Source organism: Mastomys coucha, unplaced genomic scaffold, assembly GCF_008632895.1.
Source record: "Mastomys coucha isolate ucsf_1 unplaced genomic scaffold, UCSF_Mcou_1 pScaffold15, whole genome shotgun sequence".
In the NCBI taxonomy this organism is placed as follows: Eukaryota; Metazoa; Chordata; class Mammalia; order Rodentia; family Muridae; genus Mastomys; species Mastomys coucha.
The window spans coordinates 151034080-151048513 of record NW_022196897.1 but is presented as its reverse complement, the minus strand read 5'-3'; the positions used below and the strand labels follow the sequence as shown (position 1 = coordinate 151048513).

At 44.0% G+C, this 14434-nt stretch overlaps 1 protein-coding gene across 2 annotated transcripts in view; it reads left to right on the top strand.

Moving 5' to 3' along the window:
• The first annotated feature begins 3333 nt into the window (after positions 1-3333).
• The window catches only part of Ncoa5 (nuclear receptor coactivator 5), a 35357-nt gene continuing 24256 nt past the window's right edge, over positions 3334-14434 (top strand). The window contains exon 1 of one of the 2 annotated variants that reach the window (XM_031372739.1): positions 3334-3538. The gene's annotated coding sequence lies outside the window, so the exon portion shown is untranslated. The remainder of the gene's footprint in view (positions 3539-14434) is intronic. The other variant, XM_031372740.1, reaches the window with a different exon arrangement.

Here is a 14434-nt window from a genome sequence, read left to right as displayed (position 1 = left end):
ATGCCCAATCTTAACCATTTACAAATCATTTCTTGGGGTAGCTTTATGCCTAATTATGAGGCCATGTTAATGATTGGAGAGATTAATCTGAAACACATCTGAGTTAGGGGATACCAGCGACTGTCTGAAATCCAGGAGGCACAGATCTCCTTTTGGGGCCTTATTGCCTCTTATCCTTTATTAGGATTTTATCCCCAATATTATGGATGTGACTGGAGTAGACAAGTGTGCGTGGCAGATGTGGTCACAGGTAAAGGTGGGAGGTGAGCCCAACGGATTATGGGAATACGGTGGCCGTTGTCTTAGCAACAGGTGTGTCGGTCCTGCTGTCGTCTATGTGATGTCACAGATTTTGGAGGTCCTGGTACTAACATTAAGACTTATAGAAAAACCATGTTTTCTACAGACAATAAAGTCTAAAGTTAAAAAAATAAATTAAAGGGCTGTGTTTCCTTCAGGAGGATTTATGGGGACATTTATCTCCCTGTCTCTTGTACCTTCTCCAAGCTGCTTGCTTTCTAGGATCAGCCAGTCCCTCTCCTTCTCCTTCTAGCCCCAGCAAATGCCTGAGGAAGGATTTATCTTAGTGTATGTGCTGCTAAGGTGAGCACAAGAAGAAAGGATTTATTATGCTCTCGGTCACAGGGCTTCCCAGCCCATCACAGCAAAGAATGCATGGCAGTGGGAGCGTGAGGTTTCCAGGGATAATTCCTCACCTCCAGCTAGCCCCTTACTCCCAAGAGTCTTCACAGCCTCCCCGTTCAGCACCTCCATCTGGCGACCAAGTGTCCATATGCATGACCCACAGCCTCCCCATTCAGCACCTCCATCTGGCGATCAAGCGTCTGTATGCATGGTTCATGAGGGACATTTCATATCTAAACTGTCAGTCACACTTCCCTTTATCCCCTCCCTATCTCCTTCCATCTCTCTCTTCTGCTGTCTCCGTCTCTCCTCCGCTTCTGTAGCATGTCTCCTTCTGTGACTCTGAGATTCTCACTTCCCTTTATAAAAACCCATGCAATTATATGGGCCTACCCACGCAACCCAAGGGTAGCTCCTACATCAAAACCTTATTACCGTGGAGACACATTCACAGGTTCCAGAAATGAGGACATGGGCATCCTTGGCAGTCATTATTCTAACTACCACCACGGTACAAAGCCACACTGATGTAGGGGTGTGACCAGACACCATCTCTAAAATCAACAATGTTTTGCCTTTAGCTTATGTTGCCCAGGTGGGCCTCCAATTCTGTGGAGGATGACCATGAGCTTCTGATCTCCCTTCACCTCCTAAGAGCTAGGATTATAGGCTTGCAAGAGCACACAGTTTATGCAGTGCTGGGGATGTACTGCCACACTTCCTGCACGGTAAGCAAGCATTCTGCCAACCGCCCCACATTCCAGTCCATATTTTCACTTAACGTCTGTGGTGGTTTGAAAGAAAATGGCTTCCTTAGGCTCATATCAAGTGGCCCTGTTAGGTGTTTGTCTCTTTCTCCTCCTGCTTGCCTCTCTCCAGCACCGTGTCTGCCTATGTGCTGCCATGCTTCCCACCATGATGATGATGCACCAGACCTCTGAAATGTAAGCCAGCCCCAATTAAATGTTTCCTAACAGGAATTGCTGTGATCATGGTGTCTGTCCACAGCAATAGAAACCATAATAGAGACAATGAACTAATTGACATGATTTCTAATTGTATGAGTATATATTGCCTAAGTGTTATGTATGTGCACCACATTCATGCTTGCTGTTTGCCTAGGCAAGAAACCAGCAAGTGATCTTCTGGAACTGAAGTTAAAGACAGTCGTGAGCTAACATCTAGGTGCTGGGAACACAGGCTAGGTCCTCTGCAGAAACAGCCAATGGTCTTAACTTCTGGGCCGTCTCTGCAGCCCATACCTTAGGACCTACTTTAGAGAGAAACGATAAGTGTCTGTGGACTACGGATTCGACAGATTTTCTCTTTTGATCTAATGTCATACATTCTTACAATCATTTTTACAGCTGTTTCACCAGTGTGTAAAGTTCTAGCTACAGCCTGAGAATGGCTACTTCTTCCCACCAGCAGGCATCTCAGTGTGCAGCTACACACTCTAGTGCGATTTCTTCTCAACCTGAAGTTCTATCTTTCTGCTAGCCTCTGCTCTCCAAGAGGAGAGAAGGTGCTAAGATTTGCTAAGATGGTTCCTAGCACGTAGGTCGGTATAAAGTCACAGTGTCTTCTAAGGAATTATTGTGTAATTAAAAAGAAAAGTTTGGAAGCAGGGTCTCCCTTTCTGGCCTGCAACTCCTTATGTATAGGCTGGCCTTGAATGCACAGTGGTCTGTCTGCCTGCTTCTGTCTCCTGAGTGGTGTTGTTATTAAAGATGTACAGTGACGACAAGATGGCTTTTGTTTTTTAACGTGTGTGTGTGTGTGTGTGTGTGTGTGTGTGTGTGTGTGTGTGTATACACGCGCGCGCGCATGGGTTTGAACTCAGGTCATTAGACTAGACAGCACACACCTTTCCCTCCAGAATCACCTCACCAGCCAAGTTTTGAGGTCTTGGTAGCAAATGTACAAGAAACAGTGAGTCAATGAGCAGAGTGAATATAGGATCCGATGCTCAAAGAAACTGGGCCTCTCACAACGTTCAAGTTCCGCAGTCACCAGTTTAAGTTGGCCTGCTCTATTCACGACAAAGACCAACTTGAGGCGATTCACGTAGCTATAGCCTTGATTCGTGGAGAGCATATACAACTGTGTGAGCTAATTCCAGTCCCTGGGACAAACTCTAGATTAAATTAGGAGGGAGGGACCCACAACATTTTTACATGCTTCATGGTCGGGGTAACGTTGTAGGCAATTTTGACCTTGAATATTCCTCAAAGAAATATCTCAAGAAAAACTTGCAACTCTAACTCTAGTAGCCTTTTGGCTCCTAGAGGCAACCAATAGGATACACAACCTATTTAAATGCAAATTTAAATACAGGTTTTTCTTCACCTCTCTGCTCTCTTTGTTCCTTGTGATCAGGTTCGGGTATTGCCCATTTTCCATCTACAGCTGCTTGGCCGTTCGGGGCTTTACGTTTTACAGGGATGAAAATAGTGGGGGACTTAAACGTTCTAGCTGCACGGTTATGGGCGAGGAAAATGGAAAAGGGAAAGGCCAGACTGAAGTCCTTCGCCCGCGCAGGCGTGGAGCCGGTCCGCACCAGCGACCCCGTTACTAGGCAACCGCTGGCGTTCTCAACCGCCGCTTCTGAGCCGCTTCTGAGCCGCCTCCTGCCTCCGTCGCCAAGGAGATGGGACGCCTCAGCTCAGCCCTGCCGTAAACCCGCACGCCCTTTTACGACACTGCCGCGGCCGCCGCTGCGTGCGCGCCCTGTGCCCCCACCTCCACACTCCGCCCCGGCCGCCATTGCCTCGTGCCCGCGCTAGTCGGTTGGTGGCGCCTTTGTCCTACGGCGGGCAGGTGGGCCGAGGCCGAGGTGGCAGCGGCTGGCCTGAGGCGCAGGAGCGGCGGGGAGGCGGCCGCGCTGGTAGCGGTGAGTGCCGGGAAGCGGTGGCCGTCCGCCGAGGCGTAGTACCGATGGGCCGGCGGTTGGGGGGGGTGGTGGCGGGGACGCTGAGGCCGGAGGGCCCGTTCGACGCGCGGCCGCGGCCTGCTCTGCGGGCACGCGCGAGGCTGCGCATGCCCGGGAGCGGGGCGCGGCCGCCTCCGGCTCCGGCTCCGGCTCCGGTCCGGCCCAAACCCGAGCGACGGTGCGCCGAGGTGGGCACCGCGGCTCGGCGAGGTCGCAGCTGCCGATGCTCCTTTGTGGGATCGAGCACGCCCTGCACCCGAGTCTGTGAAGTCGCTCGCCAGGGGCTTGGTGGGCAGGGGCAGGGGCAAGGGTAGGGGGCCGCTCTGTGAGTCATTGGCACGGGAGGGATTCGAACCGGGGTCCGGGATACCGGTCTCGGCTGTGGAGTCCTGAAGCCCGGCAGCCTAGGGAGCGCTGTCGCCCTGGGCATATTCTCGAGATGTCAACTTGTGTGACATCTCGCCCATCATATGGACGCAGACCCTGGGTCCGGAGAACCCGGGGAGAGAAATTGTGCCGGAGGTTCGCACGGACACGGCGCCGGAACCTACCGGCTTCCCAGAGTCCTCGCCTGGGTCCTTCCCGCTCCCCGGGAGCGGGTCAGGGGCTTTGCTTAGTTAGGACCCCGTCTCCCCAGCTTCCGTCCCTCGCGCTGCACCTTTACAGCCCGCCCACATCTGTACTAGATACCACATGTTAAATGTCTTTCTTTAAACCGACTCTGGCCCCCCTTCCCCTTAAATGCATTTAAGGCGGAAATTTGAAACCCCAAACGGTATAATGGAAAGCCAGTTATTTCTCTAACGCTCATAAAAAGAAAAATAAATACCTGTCTATTAAAATAAACACTGTGTCCTTGTTCCTCCTGAAGTTGTGCGCTCCAGGCTTTGGGAACCGCTGCCCTTGGAGTACGGGGTTAATTGTCATGTTATGTCTTTGACTGTATATGGAATTTTTCTCCCCTGCGGCATTCCTGATCTGATTGCAACGTCCCGGGATCTTCGGGGTGATGATTAACATTCTGAGCTTTCTCATTGTAAAAGGTTGCACTTTCGAAGCGCTAGTCTCTGGAGCTGCAAGAACCATCCCTCAGATGCATTGGGTGTGTCTCCTCGCTTTCTCATAGTGTTGTGCTGTGGTAGCCACCTTGAAAGTTCATAAAAGGATGTTTCTGCAAACCCTGACGGGGCTTTTGACAACGGTACACTTACTCTCTTGTCTGTATCTGTCTGAGTGCGAAAAGCAACTTTGTATCAACATTTTGAAACAAGGCTCTAGTTTTGCTTTGTGGGGATTGGAGATCACTGGACTAATGGTTAGCGTGCAAGCCTGCCTTCCTTTTGGCTTGTCTTTTCCATTTAGATCGTCTTTCATCTTTCATATATTTTTTGAGCTCCCCCCGCCCCCCCCCGCAGACATGCATTAGTCTAAACGTAGGAGACTGCATTTCCTTGTATAATGTGCTAGCAAAACAACCACATTTCAAGACTAAATGGAAGGTATTTTTCTAGATAATAGTTGCTCCGTGTCCCATTAGCTATCTAATCATAAATTCATTTTTTATAATGTGTGAGAGCAGATTTACTTTACTTTCTGAAAGGAAACTCAGAAAAGCCACCTTGGGCCACTCCAGATACCCCAGCACCAGGGCTATATGATAGAAGTCTGTATTTTGGGGAGCTGACCTCAGATTGAGCACAGAGTCGAACTAAACATAAGAGTGTCCGATGTCCCAACTTCCTAGCCGCAGTCCTGTACAGAGAAGCAAGGGGCGTTTGACTTTACTCGGGAGTCCCATTCCAGAATGTCAGCAAGTAGAGCCTCATCTACCAATGCTCCAAGCTAAATAAACAAACAATGCTTTGCTCTGAGACTTTACTGTAAATAACTATTAACAGGCATTCCATGCCTGTGGCCTGCAGATGGCAGTGCCTTTATAAACTTGCTGCACTGTGAGAACTGAATTCACCTGTGCCTTTAAGAATAGAAAACCTTTTACAAAAAGGAAACCTTTGGAATGTGCCCTTCAGTCTTCTTCAGAGATGTTGTCTTCGTTTCTGAACTCTTCCTTGGTGCTTAGTTGCAGAGGGAATCCACAGCTAGCAGTGCAGATGGTAAATACCACTCTTTTGTTCCTGCAAGTTGATTGGTAAGATGGGTGCATTGGTGTTACGAAGCTTTGTGCATATACAGAAATGAGAGCTCAGTAAATTTAAATTTCTTGCCAGAGAATATATTCAAGATACAGTTGTTGGAGATAAAAGATTTCAAAAGAAAATGAAGATGAGTTGTGTAGTATCCATAGTCCAGGAGTTCTGAGGCTTCTCTGTATGCTAACCTCATGCAAATATGTCCCAGAGATGACAGCAATCTCATTATGACTTTCCCTCTGTCTTCCCATGAACTCTTCTGTTCAGTATTCCCCCAAAGAAGAATTCTTTCTACTGCATTGCTTCCTGTGTTTTATGAATGTTTACCGTGTGTCTTTGAGGTTAATACTTTTAAAGCTCACTTTAAAAGTATTTTTAACAAAAGGTTTCTTGTGTGTGCTAAAAGATGAACAGCATATACTGTTGGGTAGACTATTCTGCTTAAACAGAGTTAAGCTGTCAGATAGCTAAAAGAGCAGTGCCCGAAGGGAGGTGATCCTCTGTTACTGTCATTGATAGACGTTGTAATGAAAGGTGAGGGTAAGGCTACTGTCTAAAGCAGAACCAGGGTTCCAGTATCCTGTTTATTCCTTCAGCTTACACACTAGAACATACGGTTAGGTCCTTTATTTAGAAGTCTCCCTAAATCCTGTTCAAATAGAAATAACCCATAAACATCGACTCTCAGAAAGAAAATGCTGTGACAATAGCTAAAACATTGGAAACACACAATCCCTGAAAACTGTAAAAAGTATAATCACACTGACGTCCAGAAGAAATAGGATGATCAGCACAGGTTTCCAGAGGCCTAACTACTCAGTGATGGGCTCTCTGGGCCCATCCTAGAGAGAAATAGAGATCTGATGGCTTTCCTTTGGTAGGTTGTCCAGGTGCTGTTTGTATTCTGATGCTAACCCTGGTTCCCGGAGGGGTTGCCCCAGAGAGCAGCCCATCAGGTTCTCAGGTGATCTCCTGTGAACCTTCCTCCCTAAAGGCCTATGATTAGGCAGTTAGAAGAGGATGAGAGGGAAAGAAGAGAGGACTGAAGAAGGACTGAGGCAGAAGCCATGATGGACCAGAACCACTTGGCCAGGAGAAACTGCAAGTAGCAAGGTGTCTTATAGCTGGGGAATAAGTTAGGATAGTGTTAGATCTGCCCATCTAGGCTTATAACTTATAATAATTAGATTGTGTGGTTTTATATGGGCTTATTGGGGTTGGAAATTCCAGCAACAAACTGAGTTTATTGTTTTTGAAGCATGTTATCCAGTTCTCTGGTAATGAAGTGCAAACTGCTAACTCTACAAGCCAGAGCTATGAGTTACTGCTTTGTTCCTGGGGTCCTCTTTGAAGCATTTTTGTTCTGCTATCTAAATGCAACATTTGGGAAAAAAATGAAAATGGCCACATGTATACTTTGACATCCACACAGCTAAATCAAAGTGGGGTAAACCTGAAGTTATCAAACAGACATTGGGATCCAGGTAGACATTCCTTGTTAGGAAATAGCATTCTTCTGAATGTAAGGAGTTAGTTACCAAGAGGTCCCCAGGTGCTCTGAATATCTCATATTCTTTCTAACACTACAACTTAGCCAAAAAGGCAAGAAGAATCTAGTTTAAACTAGTAAGCTGATAGCATTTTTTTGTTTTGGCTTTTCAAAACAGGATTTCTTTTTGTAGCCCTGACTGTTCTGGAACTCACCCTGTTGTATACCAAGCTGGCCTTGAACTGGATCTTGAACCAAGATCCTCCTGCTGCCTCTGAAGTTCCATGATTAAGGGCCTGTGCCACCACTGCTGAAACCATTTTTATAATTAAGAACTTTTGAAGACAAGTACAAACATAAACCAGCAGTTGTCACTATCAGTTAGTGATCCTAGCTGTGACTAGGTTTCTTTCTGACAGGTGACGTTTATTATTCCTATTTGAACAGGCTTTAGGGAGAGACTTGTAAATGGAAGGCCTAACCATATGTTGTGTAAGCTAGAGGAATGTATAGGTGACAGATTAGTACTTCCGAAGTATTGGTGGAAGGTCTTCTGAAATTTTAGTTAAACTATGGAAGACTGGTCCCAACATTCAGATTCTGTAAACCTAAGACAGGGCCTAAGAATATGATTTTTAATGAACTTTCCAGGAGGTACTGACACATCATCATTAAAGCAGTGTGACGGGATGGATGGGTGAATGAATGACTGTAAAAATATGGGAACATACATATTGGAGAGAAGGAATGGTAAGGCCTTGTTTCATGTTTGGGTTTTCTGAGAATCTCCTGTCTGACCTTGAGTGTGTTTGTGCCTACTCAGGTGTTCACTTAGGAGGAGTGGCTTAGGGAAAAATGCTGTTAAGAAAATGGAAGAATAGTTGTCAGTTTTCTTTATGAATAGTGAACTAAACTAACAGACTGATGGATGTTAAGGTATTAGAAACCTGGCTAAAGAGAGACTCAGTGGCTGATGTCACTTTGACCATTAGATCATTTTGTATTCTATTATTAAAGGTAAAAATTATAATCTTTTGAAATTTTCTCTACCTTTTTCCTTTCACTGTTAAGTCAATGAACCCTAAAGAAAGCTACATAGCAAACACAGTAGAATATTCCTTTTATCAAGAAGACACAGGCACAAAGAATTCAAGCAATTTGATTTAATTCCTTAAGTAGGGCTACAACTCAAATCTGGGCCAGAGAAGAAAAGGTTCTCGCTAGGCACAGATAGGCAGGAGCTCACTGACCGTCTTTATGTGGAATCCAAAGCTGTCTCAGACAAGGAGAAAAGGACGGTCAGTGCATACTGTGGATCGGAGAGATGGTGGGCAAGGAGAAACAAATGCAGTTAGGAATGAATGATAACATGGCTCAGTTATTCTACACTGCGTGCGTGTGTGTGTGTGTGTGTGTGTGTGTGTGTGTGTGTCTGTCTGTCTGTCTTAAGGTTTTACTGCTGTAAACAGACACCATGACCAAGGCAACTATTACAAAGACAGCATTTAATTGGGGCTGGCTTACAAGTTCAGAAGTTCAATATCATCAAGGTGGGAAGATAGCAGTATCCAGGCAGGCATGGTATATGAGGAGCTGAGAGTTTTCCACATCTTGTTCTGAAGGCAGAGAAGACTGGCTTCTAGGTAGCTAGGACAAGGGACAAGGGTCTTAAATAAAGCTCATGCCTACGGTGACACATCTACTCCAACAAGGCCACACCTCCTAATGCGCCACTCCCTGGGCCACGTATATACAAGCCATCACAGTTTGTATGGAACTTCTGAGTCTGTTTAGTGTTGCTCCTGTGTACATGTGTGTAGAGCTGATCACTTGGGATTGGATAGCCTATTGGGACTTGTCTCTGAAAAAAATTGTTATGTTTCTCTCAGCAGCTATTGGTTGCCTATAGGTAGTGCTTCATCTAGGGATAGGGCCTTGTGAAATTTCCCCTATCTAATTGGCATGTGAACTAGTGTTGTCATTATGCAAATATTGTTGAACTTTCATGGATGCATCTTCCTTAATATGTCTACAGGACACTGTCTCACAGAAGGTGTCCTGGTTCTCTGGTTCTTAACATGATCCTTCCATCTCCTCTTCTAAGATGTTCCCTGAACTTTACTTACAGGGATTATGTTTTAAATATATCAGTTGGGGTTGGGCATCCCATGGTCTCTTATTCTGTGCATTTTGGCCAGTTTGTGGGTCTCCGTAATACTCACGTGCTGCAGAAAGAAGCTTCTTTGAGGGGCAAGAGCTACACTTACTTTTTTCAATTGAGCTTCAGAAAATAGAATAAATTTAAAAGTTAAGCTCAAAAAGAGAGAGAGAGAGAGATGCCAAGGGTTAGCTCAGTATTCAGTGTTCCCCACTCTGCACAAGGTCTTGGGTTCAATCCTCAGTGTGCCCAAGTATGCTCATGTGCACGCTGTGCTTTCTGTCTGTCTCTCTCTCCTTCTCTGTCTCCCTCATACACACACACACACAAAAATCTCATAATTAAAAGAGTAGGAAATTAATGTTTTAATAGGGTTTTTTGTTTGGTTTGCTTTTGGTTTTTTTGGTTGTTTTGTTTTGTTTTGAGTCCTTTGATCCCAATATTTAGGAGGCTGAGGCAGGAGAGTTTGGAGTTAGAGGCCAAAACAAAAAAAGTTTTTGTCTGAAGAGTAGAAATTGATAGAAGTAGTACTTAAATAAATACCTTGTACTCCATTGAGTATCTATGACGCATTCAAACATTGGGTGTCCAGCATACTGGCCCTTTTACAGGTTCCCCTGGGTGATCAGTGCCAGTAAGAGTGTTCTAAATGGAAGCCATGTCCCTGGTGGAGCAGCTTAGCCTGATATTTAAGTATTTTGTGTTGGTGACTTGGATCTGAGTTCTAATTTTGCCTTTTGTGGATGTGTATACAGAGTACACATGTGAGCATGAATGTCCATGTGCCTAGGGGTGGCTGTGAGCCACCATGTGGTTGCTGGGATTTGAACTCAGGACATCTGGAAGAACAGTCAGTGCTCCTAACTACTGAGCCATCCCTCCAGCCTCTGGATAATCTTTTTTGAGACAGGGTGACAGTGTGCAGGTCCAGCTGAAGAGTTGCAAAAGGATTGGATCAAATCATGCACATGGTGTTCTATACAGGCTGGGGGACAGAATAAGCACTTTGTAAGTTCCTGTTTCCAGGAATGTTGTGCTAATATAGTTTAAAAAATAATACAGAAGGGAATGTATAGTATTCAGAGTGAAATTAGCCTAAAGGGCTGATGAGCAGAAATGCAGCAAGTATGACTCATGCTGTCTCTGATTTACATGTCACCAAAGCCATTTTCCTTTAGAAACCCTGTCATTTTTCCTTCCAATGTGGGAAACGTGATATCTGCTGCCTTTGTGGATTTGGATATCCGAATAGTATCATCTTCATGTGATGCCAGTTTAATCACTCCTGATTGGTTTTCAGCTAAACTCTGGGACAAGTTTGATTTTCTTTGTTGGCGGTTACTAGAATCATATGGGCTTCTGAAATCTTTCAACAGTAATAATGGTGCTGTGAATCGTTGCAGTCTCACGGTTCACACTGCTGCTGTTTACGTTCTCATTGTTTGTGTTGTCGTAGCCTGCTAACTAGAAAAATTCACTTTTCAGGTTGTTTTGCAGGGCATGTCTGTGGCTCCACAGTAGAGAGCTCGTTTCACATGCATGAGCCCTATGTTCTATCCCTAGCACTGCAGAAACAAACAGAAAAACTTGTTTTACATTGGCTTGCTCTCAGAGTGTATGTATGTGTGCGTGTGTGTTGTCAAAACAGTTCATGGTACTATGAATGTTAGTATGCATATTTATAACACTCAAGGGCCCCTGTACAGTCCTGTCTGGCATATTAGTTTGAAGTAAAACTGTAAATTGGAAACTACACACTTTGAGAATCCTTCACCCTGATCTTTCATGGTTTAAAATGGCTCTACTACTTCTGTACAACATGTTTTCTTGATTATTTTCCCAGTTTTTCCCTTTGCTGTAAATCCCTTCAGATGATGTTGGTTTTCTTGACTTAAAGTCTTAATGAGAAGTGCTTTTACCGTGAAGCTTTCAGTAGACTGCTTGGCAATCACAGATTCTGTTCCAGCCACGGCTCTGTATCTCCTCTGATTATGGTGATACCGAGTAGCACTCATTTTGCTGATAAAAATTATTAAACTGTCCAAAGTAGAATCCAAGCAAAAGTGGAGAAGATATTGAAAGACTAACTTGGGGTTTTATAAAGGTGTTTGACCAAAATAACATGTCATAGGAATAGAAAAGCCATATCTTTCCCTTTTCTACTCAGAAGAGGTATTCCACCTGTTTTTTGGGAAAACTCCCAAGTTACAGCTACCCCGCTGTTAATTAACTTCTATCCAATCATAATTCTCCATTTCATGTCCCAAAAGAGCTCTGACTCTTGCTGCCTTTTTTCTTCTCCTTTAGATTAATGTCATTTCTATTTCCTTGATGTTATCTGTCTACCTCTCTAAGTTAGGAAGAAAATAATGTGATTAATACAAAAGCCTCTTTACTGCTAACTGCGTGTGCATTTTCAAAGAGGAACTCCCTAAACCTCTGCCTCCAGCGACAGGAATTCAGGTCTCCAGAAGTTCTGTGTGTGTGGTAGGATAGTGAGGGACTTAATAACAATGTTGGTGATGACGTTTTCACCAACTCTGAAAACCTCCCACACCTACCCTAACATGGGCAGTCCTCCTGAATGAGATTCTTAGTCAAAAAATTCCTGTTCGTTGTCTCTGTATGTCAGCCAGGCTGAAAGAAATGAAGGTGAAAAGTCAAACATTTGGCATGCTACATGAAAGGGGTGCTGGCCTCTAAAGTAAAGAAGTAGTCTATGTTGAAGATGCTACTCAGTGACATTCAACTTGCCCAGCCAGCACCACAGAGCAAAACAAAACCAGGCATTGTGGGTCACACCTGTAATCACAGCACTTGAAAGACTGAGACAGGAGGATTGTCTTGAATTTGGGGTTAGCCTGTCTCAACAAAGAAAGGGAAAAAATATTCAAGTTAAGAGTCTTATTTTTTGTTGTCTTTTTCTTGTAGAGGAAACATAAGCCACAACATCCACATATATCATTGCTTTGTAGTATGCAAGGAGAATAGATGCTACAAAGCAATTGTGATAAATTAAGTATATAATGTTATATAAGCATAGAATCTTAAGTGTTCTTTAAATAACCTTTCAATTGCAAAATTGTTTTTGACAACTTAAACATAAAATATCCCCCTTCCTATCTGGAACCAGTGTTGCCTCAAATTTTCATCATATATAACCACTTTGATCTCCTAATTCCTATATAGGCAGCACTCACAGACTGGATACAAAATAATACCCTTTCATATGCAGAGGGAAAGCATAGATTTGGCAGAAACTTACTAGTTAACATAGTACCACGGGGAGCAACGTGGCACCTAAAAACATCCCAGCACTCCAGGGCATCAGGCAGGAACACACACACCACTTATATGCACATACCAGGTGTATCTGAGTGATATTATGAGAACTATGTAAATAGCTAAAGGTATTTCTTATATTTCCTCCAAATCCTAGCTCTCCTGTACTTAAAGTGTGCATGAGCAGGCTAGGTCAGGAAGCACTTGCAAAGATGAGCTTGTTCTTCACAATTCTACATCAAAAATTAGGAATTGGAGAGATGCTCAGTGGATAAAGATACTTGCTTGCCAAGCCTGCCAACCTGAGCATAGTCCTGGAACCCACGTAGTAGAAAGAGCGAGCTAACTTCCAAAAGTTGTCTATTCCTCACACAGGCATGCACACAGTTTTTTTAAAATGTTATTTCCTGTGATACCTGTTATATAATGGATGACTTGGATATTTGTGAACTTTAAGGACTGTAAATTACAGAAGTCCCATCTGCAGTATCAGAAGCTGACCAGCTATTTCTAGTCAGAGCTTACATACAAATCTATCTTGAGCTGGGCGTGGTAGCACTTTCCTTTAATCCCAGCACTTGGGAAGCAGAAGCAGGTTTCTGAGTTCTAGGCCAGCCTGGTCTACAGAGTGAGTTTCAGGACAGCCAGGGCCACACAGAGAAACCCTGTCTCAAAAAACAATAACAAAAGAGAGAGAGAGAGAGAGAGAGAGAGAGAGAGAGAGAGAGAGAGAGAGAGAGAGAGAGAGAGAGAAAGATAATATATCCTGAAGGCAATGAATGACTTGGGCAGAATTAAGTTTGTCTGGCTATGTAGATTCATATTCCCTTCAGTTTTCTCATAACTTCAGATTTAAAATGGAATTACAGATCTTCCTCACTTGAATGAGAATTTAAAAATGGCAGTTTACAGAGTGATTGAAGCCTGTACCCAGACCATTTTAAGCTTTTAATAGTGCTGTGGTCTTGCACATGATAAGAAACTTCTGAGATTTTTAAAAATGCATAATTAGTATTTTAAAGCATTCTATTAAGTGAGTGTTTAATACCATTAGAGTCATGAGATGTGATGCTGCTAACTGCTTGAGAGGAACAAATGGGAGGAATGAAGCTGCACTGCAGTAGGGAGCAGTGTGTGTTGTCTGCCAGGAGTTTGGAGCTTCTAATGCATCATTTGTTTTCTGAGATCAGGTGTTATTTTGAGACATAGATTGATATGTTTCTTTAAGTACTCAATTATCTCTTAGAATATGTTATTTTGTTACTCACATCAGGCTTTGAAGAGTGAGTCTGTTTTGTTTTGAACACAGCAGGCTTTAACTGCATGCGGTTGGTCTTTGGCCTTTCTCTAAGCTCTTAGAGATGATGGTGCCTCCCTTACTCATCTGTGGCACATACGTGTCCTATCTACATGAAAGTTGACTAGGAACGGTTTCTCACAGCCATGTGAAAAATGCTCATGCTTACCTTAGCTTATAGATGTAAACAAATCATATTCTTTGATTTCTTTCCCACATCTCATTCTGGAAGATTTCTGTTCAATGAAAAGGAACCCAAAGTACATTTTAAAAGGCTGTGCTTTATTGAATAGTGATTTTTAAGACCATTAATATTAGCTTCTTTTATAAATAAAATAGAATTATTTACCACTTTGCTCTGTTTGTTTGTTTGTTTGTTTCAAGACAGGGTTTCTCTGTGTAGCCCTGGCTGACCTGGAACTCACTCTGTAGACCAGGCTGGCCGCGAACTCAGAAATCCGCCTGCCTCTGCCTCCCAAGT